General features: G+C 41.4%; 1 protein-coding gene across 2 annotated transcripts in view; it reads left to right on the top strand.

The window, feature by feature from the left end:
• Positions 1–203: 203 nt before the first annotated feature.
• Positions 204–12,611, top strand: part of RNF2 (ring finger protein 2) — a 58,175-nt gene continuing 45,767 nt past the window's right edge. The window contains exon 1 of one of the 2 annotated variants that reach the window (XM_009240017.4): positions 204–531. The gene's annotated coding sequence lies outside the window, so the exon portion shown is untranslated. 2 annotated transcript variants of the gene reach the window in all.

The raw sequence follows: 12,611 nt of genomic DNA, 5'->3' as shown, positions 1-12,611 counted from the left end.
GGTTTAAGAGGACGAACGCATGAGAAAGAAGTCTGAGCCCAAACCCCAGAAGCCGGCCAGGAAGGTGTAAAGGGTGGGCCGAAGCCAGGGCAGAAGAACCCAAGCAGAAGGTTGAGCACGAGGTGGCGGCGCCGCCATCCGGGCGTTGCCCGGGGGCTACGTCGGGCCGCGGTGGGCGCCGGGGGGGCGTGGCCGGCCAGCCCAGGGCGGGGCGGTGGCTCGGGTTCTCCAGGCCAACACGCGGCGGCGCACCCTCCCCTCGCGCCGCGGGCCTTCCCGCGCCGTGCACGTCCTTGTCCCGCGCCTCCGCCCCTCGCTCGCTCGCTCCTTCCCGCCCTCCCCGCAGCGCCGGCCGAGCCGGCTTCCCCTCAGTCTCTCATGAATATTGAGCGGCCCCTGTTGTATTTCCCGAGCTCCATTGCGGAAGCCGAGGCTCGCCATATTGTGCGGCGGCGCCGGCGGCCGCGGCAGCTGATACCCGAGTCTTGCTCCGGCCGCGGCCAGCGGAGCCCCGGGCTGGGGCAGGAGCCGGTGAGTGGGGCGGGCAGGGAGGCGGAGGGCGCGGAAGCGGCGGGCCGGGACACGCGTCTGCTCGGCCGCGTTGCAGGCGACTGATGGGGCCGCGGAGTGGCAGGGGTGGGTGTGTGTGTGTCCGCGGGGGTGTGAGGGGACATGGCGCCGCCGCCGCCCCCGGCCGCTCTCGCGGCGGAGACGGCGGGTGAAGCGGGTTCTCATTGTTCCCGTGTCTTCGAGGGTCATGGGAGGGAAGGGAGCTGGTTTGCGGAGGACCCAGTCAGCGAAGCGCCGGGATTCCTTCCTTCTCCGCGAGCCTTTCGCTGCCCTTTCCTCTGCGCGGAGGCCGGAGCTGCGGCGCGGCCCCCTCGCCTCCAGGGGCGGGGGCCCCAGTCTCTCTGCAGCCCTACTCCGGAGGCGGACGGAGTGGAATGCGGGTTTTTTCTCTGGGCTTCCCCCTCGCAGCTAGGGATGTGTGTCTGCATCGTGGGGGTGGGGTAGGGGGCACTTTGTGCAGATATCGCTCCTTCCTTCTGGGGGGTCGGAGTCGGGGTTCCAGTGTAGAGGAGCTGCTCGACGTCGGGGTTCCTCGGGGAGACCCCTTCTGCTTCACACATTCCTGGAGTGCCGCCTCCTGCTCTGGAGTATCTGTTGCTGCTTTCTAAAGCCGTGAGCTTACCCAGGAGGAGTCGTGGGGGGAGGGGGTGTCTTGGTTAGTTTCTGCGGGAAGCTTCGCGTTTTGAACCGTGTCGTTTACGCTGAGATGCTAGTACCCACTTTTGCCGGGAGCCCACGTCCTGCTGGTCAGAATCGTTTGCCTTCTACAGAAGTCGCCTTCTTGCTTTCAGAGATGGTGTTAGTAAAAATTGATCTCAAACTTTGAGGTTCATTCCAGTTATTTGCCCGCTAAGACCAGTTATAGACTCATCTGTTTGAAGCCCCTTTGGGTATCTTTTTCGAGGCTGTCGGAAGTTTTAGAGACTGTAACTTTACATTGTAAAATGATTTGAAGATGTTAGGTTTCTTTGAAGTGCCGTGAAAAGGATATAGATAATGCACTCAGTATTTTAGTAATACGCTGTTTTTCAATTAAAAAAATTAAGGCATGGTTTCAGTGTTTTAAACCGAGGATATGTTTAAAACGAATGTACGAGCGATTTGCATTACATAATCTACTTTTGGTTAGCTCCAAGATGATCAGCTGGAATACTTAGTGTAATTGGTAGCTAATCTATCTGTTTTGCATTAAGTGCAGTTGTTGAATATTCTAATAACTGAGGTGGGTGTGAGAGTTTGCTTCTTATAGTGAAATTTGATCCTTGGATTTATAAAGTATTTAAATAGCAACAATATGACTCTTGGTTATTCCCTTTTTCCCCTGAAATTTCTACTTTTCACAATCAACAAATATCTTTAAAAATCTCGATTGTACTCTTAAACTACTTCTTAGCAAAATAATAGGTAGTTATTATATGTGACTCCTTTTTCTAGGGGTAGCATAGCAAATATGGTCCCTCACTTTTTGTAAGGATTGTGGTTATTTCCCTCAGGTATCCTTGTGGCATCCACATTTGAGGTTATTTATAGTAGAGGCAGATTTACGAAGAAAAATTGCCCGAGTCAGGCCAATCCGTTTCAGTATTTGAAAAATAAGCTAGTTGTCCTAAAGTGTGTTGCATAGAAAAATTTCCAGTTACAATCACTAACATAATGTAGACCATGCAGACTTTCAAAATACTGGGAATTTGGAGTTTTTCTCTGCCTGTTGAAGCTCCCAGGTTTGAATAGATAGAAATATAGACCAGGTCAGCAAACATGTTTGGAATTTTATTACTGACCTACAGTTTGTGGTGTCACGTTTGTGTCTCTAATCTGATTTATTCATGATTTGTGTTTATATTATGCAGACTTTGGAGTAAAGGTGATATATATGCCTAATGAATAATATATAACCAGATGTTTCAGTGACAGTTTCATTTCTATACATTAGCAAAGAAGCATAATTTCTTCCAGCAAGAGAAATGAGTTAATATTAAAACGCACTTTATTAAAATTATGGCAGTGTTTCTAGTATGACTTAAAGCGCTTCATAATTTTGAAATGATTCATTAAATTCTGGATAAACTAAAAATCCATCACAGTTTGCAGCTTTTAAGAGAAAAATAAGAGATTATGTACTCTACGCACGTACAGATCTACAATTGCTTTTTAATTCGTGTTATTGCATACACTGTAAAAGACATTGTCATCAGACAATGGTTAATTTCTTGATTGATTCATTTATTTGACATCTAAGCTGTCATAGTAACTTACTGTTTATTTGCATTTAATACTGAGTAAGTGCCCATATAATTTGGGGTACAAAGGTATAATAGCATTTACACAGTCCATTCCTTAAAGGTCCAGATATCCTGACTGTTTGCCCACTGGTCTTCTACCCTTTCTACCTAATGTGTCTACTGGGTCTTCTGGTATTTCTTGTGGGAAGTGCAGTTTGATTGGTCTTACATAAATATTTTGACTGTGGTCATGGGACTCTTGGCATTTAAGTAGAAGCTAGTGTTAGTGTGTTGCCAGGCAGGAGCTAGGTAATGAGTCCCTGACTATAGGTGCTAAGAGCATAGGTGTGACCCATTATCCAGTTTTATGTTGTGTGGAGCAACTCCGGTAGAACTGGCCATGTGTTCTTAATTCTCATTTGCTTTACGGTTTTTAGGCAGCTGAGGCAGAGTGGTATGATTAGGTTTAGTTATATATCTTGTTGGATGCTCAGGAGCTATATACATTACCAAAAATTCTGAGATTTCTATTGCTTAAATTTACCTTCTCCCATTTCATTTTGAGAATTAACATGTTTGCCATTTATTATAATTTTTAAAAATCAGTTTATCTGTATTAAGTACAATGGTGAAAAGTTATTTTTGAAATTAACCTTGGGTTAAATTTTCTAATGAGAGCATACTAGTAAGTGACGTAACCAGCCAAATGAAAAACATGTAAGCATTTTGGTCATTTGTTTTCAAAAGATATGTTACTTATGGGTTCTTCTGCAAGGGGGATTTCTTTTTGTTTCTGTGCTATAGAGTGGAGTTGTATGAAGAGGTTAGATTCTAAAGTCGATGCATAGAATGAAAATCACATGTAGTAAAAAAAAAATCATGCTTGAAAATCCCTCAGGAAGGCAGAACAACATACCAATAAGTTCAGCTAAACTTTGGTGTTGGAACAGATTGCAGTTTCTTGGTGTTTCTTTGAGCACTGCGTGAAGTAGTTAGCTTGCATTTAGGGACCTTGCATTTGGGGCGGGGATGGGGGAGGTGCGTTGGGAGGGGAGTGCCTTTAAATGTAAGAATCTGGATCCCTTGGGAGGCCGAAGTGGGTGGATCACGAGGTCAAGTGTTGGAGACCAGTCTGACCAACTTGGTGAAACCCCGTCTCTACTAAAAATACAAAAATTAGCCAGGCGTAGTGGCGCGCGCCTGTAATCCCAGCTACTCAGGAGGCTGAGGCAGGAGAATTGCCTGAACCCAGGAGGTGGAGGTTGCAGTGCATGCCACTGCACTGCATCCTGGGTGATGGAGCGAGACTCTGCCTCAAAAAAAAAAAAAAAAAAATCGGGGTCTTATGCCACACTATCAGAGGATGTGAGAACTGGGACCACTGGGGAATAGCAGAACATTTACTTTATCATTTCACATTATTTCTAGGATATGTGCTACATTAAAGGAGGTGAGTGCGTGTGTTTGGAATAACTTGCACTTTTAAAATTATTTCTCATTTTCTCTCTCATTTAAACAGTGTAGTAGTTTAAATCACAAAAATTATTTTTATGCTGCAGCTTAACAGAAGCAAATTTAGAGGGTTTCACGTTATCCTTTATAAAATAGTTTTTATGAAATAACCCAGATTTTGTTTACTTTCCCCTTCAGTGAAGCAGCAAGATATCTGAGAGCAGTTAGAATTATTGTTTTACAATGTACTAGGGTACAGTAGAGAAAACGGAGACTTTAGTAAGAATTTCAACAGAAAGGATTTAATATAGGGAGTTGGTTAGATGAGTGTAAAAAAAAAAAAAAAAGCGGGGGAGGGGGGAACATTACAGTAATCAGAACCTAAGAGCTCAGAGAAGAGGTTCTGTGGACCCGGTGCTGGACTTTTGAGTAGGTCAGCATTGTGTACTTGCTGCTAGTACTTATAAAGGCATGTGTTATTGCTGGTTCTGGGAGAACCACAAAAACCTGGAGACTGGAACCATTTGCTAACTGCCAGGGTCAGGGGCTGCATTTGCTACTGACAGGAACTGGAAAGATGTCCCGTCTCCCATCTTCCTGTTTTCCAGTCTTCACTTACTACTGCTATTGGCAAAGCCTAATGAGATCCCAGCTGGCAAAGGAGTTGGTGAAATATAGTTGCAGTCTCAGCCATAACAACATAGAGTCTGGGAGGGTAGTTTTGGAGTGAGAGACAATAAGTAAATGATCTGGACAAATAGTGTAGGTTAAGATGTAGTAATTTAAATAGGGAATTCTGTGTTAACGTTGCCTTTCAAAAAGTATTTATCTTCTGTATGCTAGACCCTGTGCAAGGGATTAGGAATAGAAAAATGAATCAAAAAAGGTCTTTGTCCTTGAGGAATTTATAGTGTAAGTGGCAATGACAAATAAACTACTGTACAGTGTTTTCAGTGCAATAGCAAATGAGTGCTATGTTTTGGGAGCCCAAAAGACGGCAACCAACTTGCTTCTTCTCTGCTTACCTAACTTTATAACTACTCTTTTTATCTTCTATCCTGATTAAATCCAATTTCATTCTTTCTGACTGCTGTGTTCAACCCAACTCCTGTGAAAGCTTTTTCTGAGATGTCTCAATTTTGTCACATAATTATTATTTTGTATTTCTCTGTGCTTTATTCATCTAGATTATAAAGACCATTGCTTTCTTTGCACTTTTAGCTTAGTACTGTGCACATAGATACTTGAGAGATACTTTTTTCAGTGGCTGATGGAAATAAAATATTGATCATTACCTTTTTAGACATCATTTCTTCCTTCCAAGGTCGTTAGAAAATAGTTTGGGTAAAGTGTTACTTGATTTTACAGTTAGAAAAACTGAAAGGGTAAAATAATCGGTAAATTTAAACTGCATAGTACCAATAGGTGATCTAAAAATGGGGCTTTGGATTTCTGATCAGCTATCTTTCAGAGCCAGCAATTTTGACAGGCATTCCTTTTGATGGCTGAATAAAATTCTCTCCTACTTCTTAGTATTTTATAAACGAATGTTCTCAATCTCAAGGTATTTCGGTGTGGGATGGGGAGAAATTCCTCATTTCAGTTCCCAAAAATAAAACATTATGTAGTTTCTTAATTGTCCACTCTTTGTTGTCTTTTTTTCTCCTTCCTGTATTGATGACCACTGCCTCTATTCGCTATTGCGAAATGTGCAAATCGACAGTACTTCATTTTGACTTCTTTTTAGAAGAGTGTTCTGCTTGTGTCCCACACCATTCACACACCGTGTTGATTTACTTTAAAACCAACTAATTCTTCACTTAAAAAAAAAGATGTATGCCTCCATGCCGGTAATTGCATTAAACCCTCACTATTTACACTGTTTGCTATATAGAGTCTTATTCAGTCTGGGACGGCTGTCTTGGAACCCAGCCAAATGTTTTCTAGAAGGCTTTACTGTATTACAGAAGAGGTAGTATTGTGTATAGTGGGAGTTGCAGAATTGATTGCAGGAGACTTGGTTTCTAGGTCTGGTTCCACTACTAGCAAGATTCTTGGCCTTTCTGGGTCTGTTTTCTTTTGTTAAAAAAAATAAAAAATGCCAGTCTCACTGACTTTACAGATTACTTGAAAAGATATAAGAGGTAATGTACGTAAAGCGTCTTTGTAAAGAGTAAAGCACATGGTAAGTGTAAGGGGTGTATGTGAAGAAAAAAGTGAGAGTGAGATCCACTGGTCCCTGGCCTGGATCCTGGGGATTGTTTTGTGTCTGTTTTCAAGTTGTTGAGTTTCTATATTTAAAAAAGTGTTTAGGGTGGTAATGGGGTGTGGGAGGAGTTGTGGATGTCCTATAACCCTACTTGTCACAAATCTGGTTGATAGTGTAGCATTCCCCCCCTTAAATAATTCTTTTTTTTTCATCTTTCAGAATTTTTTATTGAGGTATAACAACTGTATACAAAAATACACACCAATTTTTACATATATACACACATTTTATGTATATATGTATATACATATTATATATAAACATGTATATATAATATGTATATTATAAATATATATGTATAAATACAAATACGACTTTTACATACACGTTTTTACATATATATATATGCATGCACCCATGTAACACTTCTCAAATTAAGAAGTGGAACATTCTATTACCCAGGAAAGTTTCAGTGTTAGCCTTCCCTGCCAATCCTTTTCCCTCACCTGTGACACCCCCCCATTATTTTCCTCCTCTGTTTGATCTGACATCATGGAATATCTGTTCTTCCTTCAGACCATTTCAGACTCATTCCTTCCTCCCATTCCTCTTCGGAGACCTTTCCTAATAACTGCAGCACTCTTGACCTCTCCTACCACCAAACCAGAGGTATCCAAAGTAGGGGACAGGCAATCTAGCATGTAACACACAGGTTCCTAGCACCGCTATTCATGATACCCAAAAAATGGAAACAGCCCAAATGTCTGTCAACAGATGAATGGATAAACAAAATGTGGTATAAACTTACAGTGGAATATTATTCAGCCATAAAAAGGAATAAAGTACTGACACATGTTACAATGTGTATGAACCTTGAAAATATGCCAAGTGAATGAAGCCAGCCACAAAAGGCCACATATTACATGAGTCCATTTCTGTGAAATATTCAGAATAGAAAAATCCATAGATTGGTGGTTGCCAGAGGTTTGGGAGATGGGGATGAAACTGCTTAATGGGTAAGGAGTTTTACTTTGGAGTAATGGAAATGTTTTGGAACTAGGGTTAGTGGCTGCACAAGACTGTGAATGCACTAAATGCCACTAAATGTTCAATTTAAAATGGTTCATTTCACCCCAGTAAGTTTTTTAAAAAAATGAGGTGGCCATCGTTTTAGGTGAGCTGAAAAGTTTGAATGAGGCATAGGCTCCTTGAATTTTTAAGCTGTAAAGTGCTGGGCAAATGTCAGCTGGGGATGCTGAAGGAAGGAACAACCAGAGGGTCAGCAAGTGTGGCTTCAAAGCTCTGCCTCAAGTAATGATGGTGATAATAAGAGATGGCTGTACTACAGCTACAATGCTTAATATGAGCCAGGCACTGTTACAGATACTTTACATCTAAAACTTACTAAATCCTTACAACTCTAAGAGGTGGTATGACATCACATTTCCACTATAGACAAGGAAACTGAGGAATTAAGAAGTTTAAATGAGGTCTCCAAGACACAGGAAATGACATAGTCCACATTTGAACCTAGGCAAGTCAGGCTCTAGACACTGAAGTCTCAACCACCAGGCTCTGCGCCAGGAACTCTCCAGGTTTTATCTCATTTAATCCTTTATTAAGGAAGGTATTATTGTTATTATTCCCATAAAAAAATCCCCTTCATAGTCTCCCCGCATTCCATGTGTTCTAGTTTTCCCCCTACATTTATTTTTATGTTGATCCATATATTCCTGTCATTATTTTCTCACTTTGCTTCATTTTCCTTTTTTTCTTTTTCTTTTTTTTAAGAGACAGGATCTTGCTATGTTGCCCAGGCTGGAGTGCAGTGAGGCAATCATAGCTCACTGCAGTCTCCAACTTTGGGCTCAAGTGATCCTCCCGCCTCAGCCACCTTTGTAGCTGAGATTATAGGAGTGTGCCACCATGCACTAATATTCTTATTTTCTTTCTTTCTTTTTTCTTTATTTTTGTAGCGATTGGGGTCTCATATTGCCCAGGCTGGTCTTGGACTCCTGGTCTCAAGCAGTCATCCCTCCTTGGCCTCTCAAAGTGCTGGGATTACAGGCTTTGGCCACCACATCCAGCCTGAATTTTATTAGTTGCATTTTCTTTTGGTCTCCCATTACTAGAAGGCAGGGATTTTAATTACTGTTGATTTTCCAATATCCAAAACAATGTGTGGTACGTAATAGGCTCTCAATAAGTATCTAAAAGGAATAGTGCACGTGACATTAAGTAGTATTAGGTCTTGTGTGCCTGTGTTTTAATAAATAAGATTATATAATGTGCAGTGTTCTGCTTTTTAAACTTAATGTCTTGTATCTAAAAAAAAAAAGTCAGTACCTAGATCTAGCTCATTCTTGGATGGATGTTAATAACCCAGATTGGATGTAGCAGCGTTCACTTAACCAGTTTCCTGTTAATCTACATTTCCCCCCCAGTGTTTCTCTAGCACGCAAACAATACGGCATTAAACATCTTCACAAATGACTTCTGTATATGTGTACTTATTCTCTATAACTAGTGTCTAGAAGTGAAACTGCCAGGAAAAAGGATATATACTTTAAAAATGTCTGTAGGTAATGCCAAGTTTTACTCATTATCCACTCCTGGTAGAGCTGCTAGGGCATGCAACGGGTTTCAATATGCCTTGGACTAAACTGGATATTATCATTCATTTTTTTGCTAATCTGATGGCGGAAAACGAACCCCCAGTTTACAGGTAAGGAAATGGCGGCTTAAGTTCAGGAACTGTTCACATAACCAGCAAGTGGCAGAGCCGTGTTTTGGCATCAGAAGCGACTCCGGAGAGGACGTGTCAAAGCTGGACACTGTGCTCTGTGTCCTGGGGCACATCTGGTGATAGCTGGGCCTTGCAATGCTGGCAAGCAGGCCTTCTTCTCCCATCTGGGTCTCTGGCCCCTCCGGGCCGGCCGAACGCCTGCTCTTCTCCATTACGAGTGCCCTTTCTGAGAACGGGTTCCTCAGCTCTGAAATGGCGGCCGCCAGGACCCCCCGAGGCCACGCCCCTAGAGGCGGGGCCTGAATTCCTAAATAATTGTCTTTCAAGATTGACATGTCGCGTCAATTTCTTTTTAATCTCTCTTTCTTTGTGGGTTTTTAAAAAATTTTTTATTATTATTTTTTTATTTTAAGACAGGGTCTCTTTCGCCGGGGTTGGAGTGCAGTGGCGCGATCTCAGCTCACTGCAACCTCCGCCTGCCGAGGTCAAGCAATCTTCCCACCTCAGTCTCCTGAGTAGCTGGGACCACAGGCGGGCGCCGCCACGCCCGGCAATTTTTTTCTATTTTTGGTAGAGACAAGGTTTCTCCATGTTGCCCAGGCTGGTCTGGAACTCCTGAGCACAAGCAGTCCGCCTGCCTCGGCCTTCCAGAGTGCTAGGATTACAGGCATGAGCCAATGCACCGGCTGTTTCTTTTCACCAGGGTTACATGCGTTGATTGTATCTTGAGAGAACACCCCAAAAGTTTCATTACACATGTAGGAACAAAACTATCACTTTGCAGATTGTTTAAATGACAAGGGCCTTAGGGAGTAGGGAAAGCATGCTCTACAGATCGAGTATCCCTTAACCAAAATCCTTAGGACCAGAAGTATTTTGGATTTCAGATTTATTTTTCCGGATTTTGTAATATCTGCATTATACTTACCAGTTGAGCATCCCTAATTCAAAAATCTGAAATCAGAAATGTTCCAATGAGCATTTCTTTTTAGCATGACTTTTTTGAGCATCATGTCCATGTCCAAAAAGTTTTAGATTTTCTTATTGGGGTGCTAAACCTGTATCGTTTATTTTGGCTAGAAATTACTGTTGTAGTTTTTTTGTTTGTTTGTTGTTGTTGTTAAATTTAAATGGAGTCTCACTTTGTTCCCCAGGCTGGAGTACAGTGGTGCGATCTCAGCTCACTGCAGCCTCCGCCTCCCGGGTTCAAGCGATTCTCCTGCCTCCTGAGTAGCTGGGATTACAGGCGAGCGCCACCACGCCCAGCTAATTTTTGTGTTTTGAGTAGAGTTGAGGTTTCACCATGTTGGCAAGGCTGGTCTCGAACTCGAACTCCTGATCTCAAGTGATCCATCTGCCTCGGCCTTCCAAAGTCTGGGATTACTAGGTGTGAGCCGCCGTGCCCGGCCTGTAGTTTCGTTTTATATGAGAGTTATCTCAGATTCAGAAAATCTCTGCTTTAAAAAATATACTTGGTAAGATTGGAAGTTATATCTGTTGTTTAGTTTTAATGAACCTATCCTTTTGTCCTTGATCTTAAAATTTTTAGTTAGCATATTTGTGAAGAAAACAGGGCTCTTTGAATTAGTGCAAAAGTGCTTTTTTTCTTTATGTAGATAGCTGTGGGGTGCTATCCTCTAGTAACATTTCCTCAAATAATTGTATGTTTTTAAAGGCTCTCAAATATTAAAGTACTATCTAGAATAGTAAGTCTAAATTTCTTTATTCCTGATGTTATTAGAATTGTTACAGTTGCATTGAAATGTAGGTCCCATTTATCAGTTTGGGTTGCTCTTTGAAGATTTGTTAGTCTTCTGAAATATTTTTTTCAGGAGTTCTCCATTACTTGAAGAGTTCTCCATTACTTGAAAAGATAATATTACAGTTGTGTATAGTGTAGATAACATTATTAATGTCAGTTTAATTTGTTTTGAAAGCTTTTGGGTAATCTTTGGAATAATTGATTTAGGAAAATTAAGACAATATTGGTTTGCCAGTGAAAAAAAATTTTACACGATAAATTATCCATCGTTCTTTTTTTTTTTTTTTCTCATTTTTTTAGAGACAGGGCCTCCCTCTGTTGCCCAGACTGGAGTGCAGTGGCGTGATCATAGCTCACTGCAGCCTTGAACTCCTGGGCTCAGGGGATCCTCCAAACTTAGCTTCCTGAGTAGGTGGAACTATAGGCGTCCACCATCACACCTGGCTAATTTATTTTATTATTATTTTTTTATTTTTGTAGAGACAGGGTTTAGCTATGTTGCCCAGGCTGGTCTCAAACTCCTGGCCTCAAGTGATCCTCCTTCCTTGGCCTCCCGAAGTGCTGGGATTACAGGTGTGATCCACTGCACCTGGCCTATCATCCATTTCTTAAATGGATTGTTTTTATTTTTAATCCCTATGTTCAATATGTTGCTTAGTCCTTTTGGAGGTAGTTTAAGAGCTAAGAATGGAGGGAAATTCATAAATTATTACTTAAAATGTCTTTGAATAAAATAGTATTCAGTTGTTGCTTTATTCATTTTTAAAATTTATTTTTTTAATTTAGGAAATTGAAGAAGTAGGAAAAAATGCTTTTGGTACTTAATCAGTCTTATATTTTGCTCTATTTCCCTTTGGAAATAAATTTTAGATTTTGGTTTGATTTTGTTTAAAACATAGTTTTAACTGTATATTATATGTAAATCTAAATTTATGTGTGTTTTAAAATCTGGGCTAGGTGCGGTGGCTCATTCCTGTAATCCAGTACTTTGGGAGGCAGAAGCAGGAGGATCACTTGAGACTAGGAGTTCAAGACCAGCGTGGGCAACATAATGAAACCCTTTCTCTATAAAAAAGAAAAATAAAATTAGCTGAGTGTGGTGGTGCACACCTGTAGTCCCAGTTACTAGGCAGGCTGACGTGGGAGGATTGCTTGAACCCAGGAGTTCGAGGCTGCAGTCAGCCATGATCACACTGTTTCACTCTAGCCTGGGCAACCCTGTCTCAAAGGATAAATAAATAAGTAAATAAATAAATAAATAAATTCTAAATATAATTAACATTTTCTGTGCCATAGCTAGTTTGTTAACATTTTTAATGATTAATATTTCAGGTGTATGAACCATAGTATATTTAATCATTTCCTTGTGGTTCGTTTATAAGTTTTTTTTAAGATTTGTATTTATGTTGATGATAAGGACGTCCATTATTCATGTGACGGTGGGATGGAAGTAAAGCAGTACCTGTTGTCCCCGTAAGTTTACCTTTCCAAGAATGAATCTGTAGCCGTCTTTGATGGCAGTAGCTTGTTGTGCAGTAGAGCTGAAGAAAACAAGGAATGAAAGAAGATAGCCCGTTTCCCCATTTAGGCTTGAGAATTCTCTTTTAGGTAGTGCAGAGCATATGTTCTTGACCTTCAGTCCAGGAATCT

This window comes from Pongo abelii, chromosome 1 (genome assembly GCF_028885655.2).
Source record: "Pongo abelii isolate AG06213 chromosome 1, NHGRI_mPonAbe1-v2.0_pri, whole genome shotgun sequence".
NCBI lineage: Eukaryota > Metazoa > Chordata > Mammalia > Primates > Hominidae > Pongo > Pongo abelii.
Note: the sequence above shows the minus strand (reverse complement) of the source record. Positions and strands in the feature narration are given on the sequence as shown.